The sequence below is a fragment of the Anastrepha obliqua genome, chromosome 1 (assembly GCF_027943255.1).
Source record: "Anastrepha obliqua isolate idAnaObli1 chromosome 1, idAnaObli1_1.0, whole genome shotgun sequence".
Taxonomy (NCBI): domain Eukaryota; kingdom Metazoa; phylum Arthropoda; class Insecta; order Diptera; family Tephritidae; genus Anastrepha; species Anastrepha obliqua.
Genome location: NC_072892.1, coordinates 86003115 through 86016384, shown reverse-complemented (window position 1 = coordinate 86016384; position 13270 = coordinate 86003115). Strand labels below are relative to the sequence as shown.

The 13270-nt window shown below is 33.6% G+C and overlaps 1 protein-coding gene across 1 annotated transcript in view; it reads right to left on the bottom strand.

Annotated features, from left to right (window-relative positions):
• The window catches only part of LOC129248158 (extracellular serine/threonine protein CG31145), a 120101-nt gene that overhangs the window by 26154 nt on the left and 80677 nt on the right, over positions 1 to 13270 (bottom strand). The window lies entirely within an intron of this gene.

Sequence of the window (13270 nt, the reverse complement as noted above, 5' to 3'; positions counted from 1 at the left end):
CACTGACCACCAGCCGCTTATCTTTTCAATTTCGGATAAAAATCCTAACACTAAAATGAAAAGGTGGCGTGCTTTCGTCGAAGAGTTTGCTCCTACGTTTCATTATAAGCCAGGAAGTGAAAACAAGGTGGCAGACGCGCTCTCCAGACAGTTCATAAATAACATGAGTGAATCAATAGATACGGCTCATAGTGAGGAATCATTGAGTAATGTTGTAAAAACGGTCAAATGCCCCATAAATCAATTTAAAAACCAACTAATACTAACAAAAGCGTCATACCTAAATAAAGTGACAAAAATTATTTTTCAGAAACATGTCCGCCATACAATTTCCTTCGATTCGCTCGAAAACTTGTTTGAATGTCTTAAAACCGTAATAAATCCTAATAATACGAACGCGATTCATTGTGACCTACCAACACTTTCCGGAATACAAAACGATTTAGTTTCACTCTTCCCGGGAGTGAAATTTCTCCACACAGAAATTTTTGTGATAGATTTGACAAATAAAACGGATCAATTAGAAACAGTAATTGCAGAGCATAACCGCGCACACCGTTGTCTGCAAGAGAACTTTAAACAAATTTCTCGAGAATATTATTTCCCAAATATCAAAAAAATGTTAAAGGCTATCATTGCAAACTGTAAGATATGTCTAGAAAATAAATACCAGCGTAAACCAGTAAATCTCGAAATAGGCAAAACTCCTATTCCAAAGACACCTGGCGAGATCTTACACATGGACATTTTTTTTTTACAGACAAGCAACATTTCCTAACCTGTATGGATAAGTTTTCGAAATACGCTGTAGTAAAACCAATTCAATCGCGCTCTACATTAGATATCAAGGAAGCCTTGCTAGAAATACTCCTAATATTTAAAAACACCAAAACTATTGTTTCAGACAATGAGAAAGCCTTTCATTCGATGACAATTAAAACTTTTCTTAGGGACAACTTTTCAATCGAACAATTTTTCATTCCGACGTTACATAGCCAAAGTAATGGGCAGGTTGAAAGATTCCATTCAACCTTAATGGAAATTGCCCGATGCATAAGAGAACAACAACAGCTGAGTGAGACTATTGAATTGGTGCTACTGGCTACTCATAAGTACAATAACACCATTCATTCTATTACAAATGCTAAACCTATCGACATTCTTCATAACTCTTCGAATGAGGATTTGGAAATGATACGCGATAGATTGTGCCAAGAGCAGGGGAACGTTTTAGGTAGACGGAATAAAAATAATAAAATGAAAACCTATGAGCCTGGTGAAAAAGTATTTTTGAAGAGAAATAGACGTCTAGGAAATAAATTTAACAAGATATTTGTTGAAAAAGTTGTGGAAAAGGATCTAGGCAGCACGGTCTTGATCGATGGAAAAATCATTCATAAAAGCAACTTACGATAAGTGTTGTTGAGCCTTTTTTGTTTCGTATGAGAGTTTAAGTGGTGGAAGTTATTTTGCTACAATGACGCGAAAAAGTTCGTAAGCGTAAAAAAAATTTATCTGAAAATGAAATATATTATCAGTTCTGATTATTTACAACTTCCTGATAAAATTAGAATTGTAAATAGACTCTTTAAACTAAGTTTAATTTTCACCATCCTTTGATGAGTTACATTCATTTTAATTTTAAGAAACGTAATCATAGTATAATCATGTAATCATAGTATAAGAATCAAACAAATTTATTGTTCAAAAGTATGGAATTTAAGCTCAATCAAGCTTCAACATTAATAACGCTTTTAACTACCCATTTACAACTTTAACGTGCTGCGAATGACGATCCGGTCTACAAAGCCAACAAGTCGTATTTTGAACCTAACTATTCGAACCTCTGAGCCACAGCTTCTTAGTAGCTGAAACGGGGACGTTTCGAACTCGACAAGGAGAGTAGTTAAGACCACCCGCACAAATTCGCTAACTATGTACAATTAGCTGATGTTATATTTTTTGTTAAAGCTCAGCTTACGCTTTACAACACTACTTTTGCCTACGTGACCAAGATCGAGTGATTTTTTGATGGGGTACGCGCAGTAACAACCATTGCTCTCACACTTTACTCAAAACCAGTTTTGAGGAAAAACTAATGAATTATGAGTTGCATGGCCTAGCAGAAAACGTTGGTGAAATTCCATCGAGCTGGGGTTTGATTGAGCGAAGCATTTTAGTTAAAGATCAGAATAAAGATTGACATTGAAACCGAAGGTCCAACTCGAATTTTTATAAGGATATTAAGTTACATATTTTTCTACTTGGACCGAGGTTTATAGTTCAATTGGTTTGACTCCAATTGATACCATCTCATTGAATATACTCCATAAATTATAGTTTTTCCCGGATAAAAGCCGTCGAAAATAAAGGATATACGAGTATTTTCCGTAATTGTCTATGGTACGAAAATTAATTAGGAAACTCAATTTTCCCCGTATCTAAAGTTTTCCCAATAATCGACTGGTTTATTTGGCGATGTTTGACTGAAAGTTAGCATTTATTCATTCATTTATTCCGATTAATATCGCCCTACATGAATGTAAAATAATTTTCTTTGAAAACCCATCAGTACCAAGGCTTGCTAAGGATAAATATAAAAAAAATTGGTTTACAATGAAAAATACAGACTTCTTAACATTTATTTGCACAATATATTGTAAAATGATCAGGAAAGGTGTCAGAATTTGAAACAAAATTAAATATATACGAGTATTATTAAAATTGGTCTGACATTTCGCATTTGATAAATCGCCCAAACTGTGAAATCGCTAGGGAACTGAAACACAAATGCATAAATTGTTTATTCCGTACTTATGGTGAAAAGTGGCAAGTATTTAAAAAGGGGGGGCATGGCACCTTAAATATAAACTGAAATTTCCAATCGGTATTTTCCGGAACCACAAAAGCTAAGATAATGAAATTTACACAAATTGTCAAACCATAGCTTTTTTTCTGGAACCGCTCATGCTAAGGTACTAGGCTTTCATACAGTTACTTTTTATTAATTTAGGCAAAAATCAAATGCATTATTTTCTCCGTAGATGGATGTAGTGATCGATATCTCTTAAAGCATCGATCAAACTATTTAAAGTTTATGCTCGTTGTCAAGGTGACATTTCATATTAAAAAAGTATTTTGTTGTTCTTGGTTTGTTCCAATCGGTTGTGAGTTACAGGTTGTTAACAATGGAAGTCAGCAAAGAAAAGTTCGGTACATTTTACAGTTTTTCTTTGATAAAGGCAAAAATGTAAGCCAGGCTACTGAAATTGTGAATTGTGTTTATAGTACCGATACTGTAACAACTAATTACGTTCACTTTTGGTTTCGTTGATTCTGTTCAGTCATTTTTGATGAAGAAGAAGAAGGAAAATGTCGATAAAATCACAGAGATAATCGAAGTTGACCGGCATGCTAGCAGTCGTAGCATCGCTCTAGACCTAAAGATCGACCAAAAAACAGTTTTAGACCACTTGCGCAAAAATGTTACGTAGAAAGTAATGGGTTTCTTTTTCCCCCAAACTAATACTCGTATAAACAACAAGTGATGTATTTTAGTCGAAAATCATTAGGTATTGGAGAAAGGGACGTAGTACCTCAAATACCGTGTGTACCAAATAAATGAATCAACGAAGTTTCAAAATCTTACAATAATCTTTTGGATAGCTACAAGGATTTGAAATAAAAATTGGCATAATTTATCACACTGTTGAGGTCAATTGACGTCAAGATTGGATAAAACCTACTACTTACGGTGATATTTATTCTTGGTGAAATTGTCGACCACGGGGGATAAACGCACATATATTAATAAATAAAGAATCTCCATTGCAGAAACTGTGGGGTCCTTTCAGAGAAGGAGACTATTAAGCACTTTCTCTAGACGATTAAGGTAACAGGGTGCTCCTTTCTTCGACAACCTTCTCTATTACATCAACAGCTTTGTTGGGCTATTGATATATTCCCGTGGAAGGTGGCAAAATGGTGCTACTTTGCGAGTCCCAGAGTGGAACTTTAACCAATTTTCCTATCTACCATACTTTATCAAAACACGGGAAGCAATTGTTTTACGAGAGATGCGTAGATGGATATGCCACTTGAAGCGCATAAAATATGATATGAAGGTGCGTTGATTTTTATTGTCCTATTCTGGAAAATGCCGCCCAGAAAATATTCTTTTTCGGGAAAAATACTTGGAACCCCTTTTTATTAAGTGAATTTAAAAGAACAAATTAAGATTGAGTCTTGACATTTCCCACTTCAAGAAGGAGCGTTTACTACGTGGTTCTTCTTGCTCACAATCATGCCACTTGCCCTACAGTGGAATTTAAAAAAAATTACTATTCACAAAAATAGCTGTGTAAAAGTAAGCTGTATGCTTTTTATTGCCAAAATACCCGATTTTATTATGATATTGCAATTTTTATATGAAAATAACTGTTTTAGAAGTAGAAGCAGCCAAAGTTGCACAAATTTTCGGAAAGAGTTAACTGGCCAAAAGAAAGGGTTTATGTTTCCTCTCAATTTATTTGCCCGAAGTGAAGAGAATAATTCCTCACTGAAATAATAAATTAAATAACCTTTACCACATCAAATTAATGACTCCTTTTTCTGCCTTAATTATTTCAAGTGTTGGTTTTTTTTTTTTGCGGTAACCTCAAATGGACTTGACTTAAGATTTACTTTAAGTAAATGTTTTATTTCAATTACATGGCACTTATGCGGAAAGTGAGAAGAAGTGAAGAAAAGGGAAAAGTAAATGCAAACAAACCAACAAGCATCGCTATAGAAGAGAACTTTGTAAAAATAATAATAAAAATAACTCAAAATACTTGAGAGGCAACTTGAATGCATTTCGGCGATTCGCCTTTGACTATTCGTTTGAACTTTTATGCCCTTAAGAATACGTAGATTAAAGCTTTGGCTTTTAGGAAAACGAAGAATGAAAAAAGGGTGCGGGAAAGAAAGATACTTAAAGGAAGGACAAAAAGGATAAAAAAAATTAAGTAAACAATGCTCCAGACTTTTTCACTCACATAACTATTGCTTTTGTTTTGTTTTTGTTTTCTTAGCTGCTGCAAGCGTCTATTTATAGCATTATTTTTTAAATGTTGTGTGCCTCTTTGTTTGCTTCATCTACTAAAATAATTTTATTTAAAGGCATTGTTCTTTATTATTCATTTCATTTTATTTCGTTTTCTTTTGTTTTAAAATATTTTTATCACATAATTTTGCGCAAGCAGCAGCAACTACTTTTTTCATTTTAAGTGAAATTCGGCTTATTTCAAAACTTTTTGGCTGCGATTCTCAGTTATTTTTTCAGCAGCTTTACGAGAAGTGCAGCGAGAAAAGCCAACACGCAGGAAATGTTCATAAAGCAAACGGCAGTCAGCAACGGCAATGCCGCGAAAGCCGCCAACGGAAACAAGGGAGAATAGGACTGCAACGACAACGCCAGCGGAAGTAGTCCTCCAAGGATTATTATTATTGTTTTGAACACTACGCAGTTTTGTTTACAAAAATACTAGTCTTTTGTTTGGCACAAAGCTGTGACTGGTGCTTTTCTCTTCTGAATGTCTAGGAGTATTAATATTATTGTTGCACTGGTACGAGTATTATACACCTTTATAGGTATATGTAGGTATGTATGCTTATAATTCTGCAGAATTTTGTTTAATACTTTCATTACTATCTGCGTTTTGCTTTCATTTTATTTATCCCATACAATTCGCTTCTTTTCTGTTATTTATGTTTTAATTCCTTTGTATTTGCCTAGTTTAGTACCTGATCCAAAAAATAGTTTACATTTTTGTTTATATAAAAATAAACTTTCTATATCAGTCTAAAGGTAAAATTTATTTTTATATTTCTCCACTCTAACTGTCTGCACATCTACTTCAATAATCTGGCCTAAGTTAGCTCTTTGCAAAATATGTGGGCTTATGCTGACTAAACCCTTCACCGTTTAATAAAGGTCAAAATATATTCGCGCATAAATTTGTTAAACTGAAATTTAAGAAAACCTGTATATTATTTTAATCATAGTCTGATTAGTACCTCGTACTTTAATTTAGACCCAGCCCTGAGGGTACTAAAGTTGATTTCAAACGAATTAAATTGAAACAATTACGATTGACTGTGGACCTAAATGTGCAAAGCGAATTAAAATTTTTCATTTTCAAGATATTGAAAGTAATTTTCATATACAATAATAAGCGATAAAAAATTATTTAGGTAATTATTATTATGATTAAATCATGTAGGGAGAGATTTAATTCGCTCAAAATAGGTGATTTTCATTTACGGCACAGATTCGACCAAGCCACATTATTTATAGAAATATTAAATATTGAAAAGCCGCCAAATAATAGAGGGCTTACTATATCGATAAGCACACAGGTCTTTTGCACTTTGAGCTTTCGCGAAAGAAATGTTAACCAAATAATAATAAGTAATAATTTATATATTGAAGAAAATAGTTTAAATTTATTGAAAGATTATGAAATACATTTCCAAAGGGATCGCATTATTGCCACATAAATGAGCTGAATTAAATCAAAAATTAATTGCATTAAATAGCCGGATTTCCAATTGTTATTGGAAAAAATGTCCAGGAAAATATTTTGGCTCTATAAGGGCCGTACTTTATAAGAAAGAGATACTCACATAAGGTTCTTCAATGTACAGGTATGTAAGATGTTGATACATATCAATTTATTGTTAAATTATTATATATTGTATACGAAGCATACATAAAAATTCTTGATTAATGGCTTAGCAAGTCTGGCATAACGGTTTGATCTGCAAACTAATAAGCTTACCTAATCGTCTTACAAAAACGATCAAACAATTTCTGACCAATCTAATTATTTGCATAGAAATCGGCGACTCTTTTCCAGATCTCCTACAAGTACCTGCTGGAGTTCCTTAAGTCTTAGTTGTACGTCCACTTTAAATATTATATACTTCGATATATGTAGAAAAACTCGGCACTTACAATTATGGTATACTTTTTACGTGGGCGTTGTAGCGGTATGGTACTCATATAAATTCTGTAAGCAAACGGTGATCGAATGGCAATGTGCTATCAAATATGATTACTTTCATAAAGGAAAGCACAAATTAACGCTTGAAAAACACAAGCAATCTTATTCACTTGAAGAGAAAGAAAGTCCTTATAGCTTCCAATTACCACTCTCTAAATCAACAGCTCTACAATCACCATGTCTGACGAAGTTCATTATTTAGACGTAATCCTTGAGCTTAAGTTAATTTCCAAGGACTGCATTCAAAATATTATTGGGAAAATTTAGCTTGGCATAAAAATAATATAACACCCACTTATCAAAAGGAAATCAAAGTTTAGCGATGCTAACAAAATTATAATAGCCAAAGTAATTTTTCAATTGTTGAAAATGCAACTCTGTTATCAACTCACATATTCATGAAACTCTGTTTTTTTGTGTTGAAACAACATACAACACTAATTTTCTATTGCTGTAATGACTTGTTTTTTGACTTTCGTTGAATAAACATCATTTTATATTCTTGTATTAAAAGAACTCTCTGGAAGCTTTTTATTTGGTTTCCAACTGTGTGTTAACAAAAGGTAACGATCACGAAGTAATAAGTCTACTTCCAACATCAATCCATGATTTTATATGGGTGTTCAGTTTGGGGAACCAGTGCCAAAACCCATAAAAACTAATTACAAGTTTGTCGAAATAAAATTATAAAAATGATGCTGAACCTGACCAGGCACTACTGTATAAATTGTTTCCATGCTGACAATAAAATTGAAAATGCTTCCAATCAAATCTTTGAAATGAATAACAGATTCATTAGCTCAGAAAACCCTCTTATTAATTCATTAGCTACCTCTTAGTAATGTGTCCTTATTTATATAAACCTTTATGTTTATATTTATATATGGTATAGTTTTTTTTAATAACTAATTATATAATTTTTTTAACATATATATGTATATAAGGTTTTTTTGTGAAATTTTTTTTCTCTTTCAACATCACTTTTTTCTCTCCGCTATTTAATTACAGTAGAAGCCCGATAAGTGCAATACCGATAACTGCAATTTCGCGGAAAGTACAATTCGATTTTGAGTCCATAGAAAACTCGAAAAAAACAATAAAAAATTATAATTTTCGGGCGCAAAAGAATTCTTGTTCGAAGAAATTTTTTACTTAATACGGCAATGTATTTGCGTTCATCACGCGCGAAGACACAGCTTTATAGCTATGCACAGTAATGGTTCTCGGAATTATTGCGACCAAAAAAACTGTTCTCACGCTTTGTGATTTTTGATTTTTACAAATAACTGTAAAATTGTAGCGCTGATATCATAAAATATGGCATCGAATCGTTAGTGACATTCAACACTCGTTAGTTTCAAGCTGGTTCTTGAGAGTAAAACAATCGTTCGGAGTTTGAATCATTTTTTTTTGCTTTCATCAAATAAAATCATGGGAAAAGTGAAAAAGAATCTACATTTTCTTACATTGAAAGAAAGAGATGAGATTCTCCAAAAAATTGAAAAAGGCGTTAAACAACGAGATCTTGCATTCGAATACAAAGTTGATTGCGCAACGATTTGCCGAATAAAAAAAACAATCCCGTTCAATAAAAGAAAATGCATACAATTCATTTTCACTTGGAAATAAACGGAAAACTTTGCGGTTTGGCAATCATCCAGAGCTCGAGAAGCGTTTGTACCAGTTTTTCATGAATCAGCGGCGACGAAATGGTCCTGTTTCTAGCTTGATATTGAAAAGCAAAGCATTAAAAATATTTGATGAAATAAAAAAGGATGGAGAACAATTCAATGCAAGTGATGGATGGTTTTCGCGATTCAAGAAACGCTTCGGACTTCGCTATTTGACTGTGACTGGTGAATCATTATCTTGTGATCCAGAAACCATTGAGCCATTTAAGGGAAAATTGACGGCGAAAATCGCTGAAAAAGGATATGTAACATCACAAATATATAATGCTGATGAAACGGGGCTCTTTTGGAAACTTTTGCCAAATAAAACCTACATTTCGAAAGATGAAAAGAGTGCTCCAGGCAACAAAGTTTCAAAAGATCGAATCAGTGTTCTTTTGTGTGCAAATGGTGATGGCAGCCACAAAATAAAACCATTAACGATCGACAAATCTATGAATCCGCGTTGCTTTAAAAATTTTCGTCTACCAGTGAATTATGCTAGCAACAAGACTGCTTGGATGACGCGGGATATTTTCAAAAAGTGGTTCTTTGATAATTTTGTCGAAGAAGTGAAAAAATTCGCCAAAGAAAATGATGTTCCACCCAAAGCATTACTCTTGCTGGATCAAGCCCCATCTCATCCGCCCGAAGAAGAATTAGTTTGTGGTGAGATCGAAGTGATGTATTTTCTGGCCAATTGCACAGCGATTTTACAGCCAATGGATCAAGGTGTTATTAACTTGACAAAAATTCAATACAAAACATTGCTAATGGAAACCATAATTAGTGAAAAAGATTCTTCATTACATGAACTATTGAAGAAAATTGATTTGAAAACCGCCGTGATCATGTTGAGCCAAGCATGGGGGAAATTGCTCCCTGAAACGATCGCTAAATGCTGGAAAAGCGTATTGGGTACAAGCCCAACAGTTGACGCGATTATTGAATCTAATCCAGACGATATGCCATTGGATATCGAAATTGACGACCCCCTTCTTGTTGGAGGATTACAACGGTTAAATGAGATGGTCGAAAACTATGTGGGTGAAGCAGACACAGATGACATCCGCAATTGGGTTTTGGAATTAGGAATAGATGAAGGTGATAGTGAAGCCAATGAACCCGAAGATACTACTCAAGAAGAAACAACCGAAAAAGTCCAGCATGAATCGATTTTTGGCTGTGTCAATACAATTTTGAAATGGGGTGAACAGAACGATGTACTGTCATTCAATCAGATGGCTTGTTTGCATGATATCCGATCAAAAGCACTTGAAAAGTGTTACGAGAAAACGCAATCGAAAATAACAAAGTTTTTCCAAAAAAAAAAAAATTGAATTTTGGAGAACACACTCATATGTCCTTATTGATCTCTTTGTATTAATTTCAATAAATATGTGTTAATTTTTCTTGAATATCGACCTTTTCAGCTCATTAATTGCATTGAATAGCGTTAAAATATTTTTCCCTAGGTATTCCTCGATCCACAGGAGAAATTCGCAAAAGTGCAATTTTTCGCTAAGTGCAATCATTGCTAAAATTTTCCAATTGTACTTATCGGGCTTCTACTGTATAGAAATTTGTGAGTGCAAAGCTAAAGTTGTTAAGTTCACTTCTGCTATATCTCATTAAAAATATGTGATAAGACATCTAATTTACAATATATTTTAGACAAATTGCCTACCGTGTCTCAGAAGCGAATTACTCTCAATGACCGAAATCTTTCAAACTTAAAAGCAAATATTTGATTTGACATCTACTAGTAGTAATGAAGGAAAAATTCGATCAAATAAGTCATTAAACGAAGAAGGCAGTAAATTGCGGTTATGCAAAACATATTTTGGTAACCTTATCCATTATGCTAATGAGTGTAATAAGTTTAAGTAGCAAAGCTTTTTTTGTAGCATAAACTGTATTTGTATATAAAAAATAAATAAATGGTTGGCTATAAAGTTAAAATCTCCAAGTATATTTCTGCCATGAAAAAGCTCCGTTCGAAGGTGGAATGAAACTGTAGATCCCTGTAGGAGCTCGGCCAAACAACTAAGAAAGGGTGTAATCGCTAATTATATATTTATATATACTGTATAGCATGTTTCCCTATATTATTTATAAATAATGCAATTTTTTATATGAACGAAAAAACACAAAAAATGCGTGATCCAGTTACAGCCAAAAGGCCATGTTAAAGGAGATCGTATAAAAGTAGAGCAACAATTGTAGAGAGTAATTGTGTAGTAGAGCCAACTCTGGCCGGCAACCGTTTTGAATATCCAAGGCACATGCAAGACTTAAAAAATTGGTAAAAGGTAACGATTTTTTTTTCTTATTGATAAATCGCTATGTATCAGAAATCCCCGGTTAGTTTATGCTTTTTGCTTGCATATCTATTATAGTTGTACCTGAATTTATACTCTCGTACTTCGTTCTAAATGAAATTAAGTAAAACCTCTTTCATCACAAGGAAAATAGTAATAAAAGTTCCAATATAAACTTTCAACTCGTGAATAATTTTGTGGTACTAATTGCACCTCAGTACTCATTAATCATTTTAGAAACAAAATTAGTTGTGTGTTTTCATACCAAGAAGAACCGCATATGTGTACGGAATATATACAAAATTCAATGCAGCTAATTCATTACTTGATTACTATGTTTATGCATTTGTAAAGTACGTACAACAGTGCGGGATTAATTACCTTCTTGGCAATAGTTGTTTTTATATGTATAAGCGCTTTTCATTCTACTTACATATATAAGCATTAAGGTAGCTCGGTTAGTATTAAAATAGTACAAAGATTTCCTGAGTACTTTGAAAAAAAACAAAGCCGATTCACGACTCCATTTCTATCCCAGGAAATCCCCTTGAGTACATCTTGAAATAGGAATAGAATTTCAAGGTGAATAAGGGAAACTCTCCGTTCAACTTGTGGTGTGTGCTTTGATGTTAGTCCACAACTGGAGGTATCTACAGATTTATGTCGCCTCCGAACATCAGCTAGTTTTTATGAGACGTTTATGCATTTCATGCGTGCTGACGTACAAAAGCAGTTAGAAACAACTTTTTCACGAGGTATTTTTGCTGGGGAGAATGCACAAAAAACAATACCACGACTGCCGCAGTGTATTACCAATTATACTTGTATCTACATAAAGCCTTGAAGAGCTGTGGGCGAAACTTATTGAATAGTTGAATGGGTCCAAAGAAGCTCGAATTTGTTATGGTGTAAAAAGTGATCGGAGAATAACACTGTTGAAAATAAATAAAATGTCTTATTTACAAAAGAACTATTAACATTATTTGTGACAAAGAAGCTGCCATTTGAATGAATGTAGTTTTAAATTTGTTCCATTTTTAGTAGTAATTGATAACAAAAAAAATATTTTTATATTCTAATGCATTATCGAATCTAAGACCAGCACAATACTGCGTAACTGTTCATGCAGAATTCGCACCCATTTTAGCAATCACAGGAAGGCAATTTTAAAAGTACAACAAAAACTTTTAGTGCAACAATGACTTTTATGACAACAATGACTCTTATGAGACTTGAACTTGGCTTTTTATTCACTCGCTATTATCGCGCTAAAATGGCTGCACGAAAATTGGAAATTTTTTATAGAAAATTCGACATGGCCGGGATCAAAAATCGCTCAAATATTCATGTTGCCAGAAATTAATGTTCGTACAGTATAAAGCGTTATAAAAGAAGCTCAAACTTCGGAGGAAATAACAAACTGATTAAAATAACATCAAGCGACTCAAACTTAAAATCAAATGTCTTAACCACAAACAAAAGAAATCCCAACTTATCTGATAACGATCGTGCAAAAAAAATGTCGAGCTATAAGTAGCATACCCTCAGTTAAGCGAATACGAGTTAAAACAGAATATATAAGTAAAGCTAAAGCAGAATATATTAGTTAATCTAATCACGTTTACTTTATAATAACATTTTGAGATGTTAAACTTGATTTTAAACAAATTTCAGGACAAAAGTTTTATATTGTTTTGGAGCGTGGTGAGGTCTTCGCAAAATATAATTGTAAGAACGTTAATGAGTTTGCTAAAAAAGGAATGATTTGGCAAACGATTTGTAGCTGTGGCTTCAAAATCTATGGCCTCAAAATCCACGTATGACAACAGGTAATATGACGGCGGTGGAAGTGCGTAAGTTCGAATCGCTCTGCATCAAACACCAAATGATAGAAAAAGTTGTTTCTAATAGCGGTCGCCCCTTGGCAGACATGGGCAAACATACGAGCGTATTTTCTGTTAAGGAAACAGCTCTTCATAAAAACTCATCTACCTTTCGGAGTCGGCTTGAAACTATAGATCGCTCCATTTGTGAAACAGCCGCAAGACGTACGCCACAAATAGGAGGATAGGAGGAGGAGCTTGGCCAAACTCCCAAAATGGGTGTAAGAACCAATTATATATATGTGCGAGTATAAATATATAAGAACAATATTTCAAATTTCTATAATTCGTTTAACTGTTATTACTTTTAACACATCCAAAATAAGGCAGACTAACTCTCGCCTAAACAA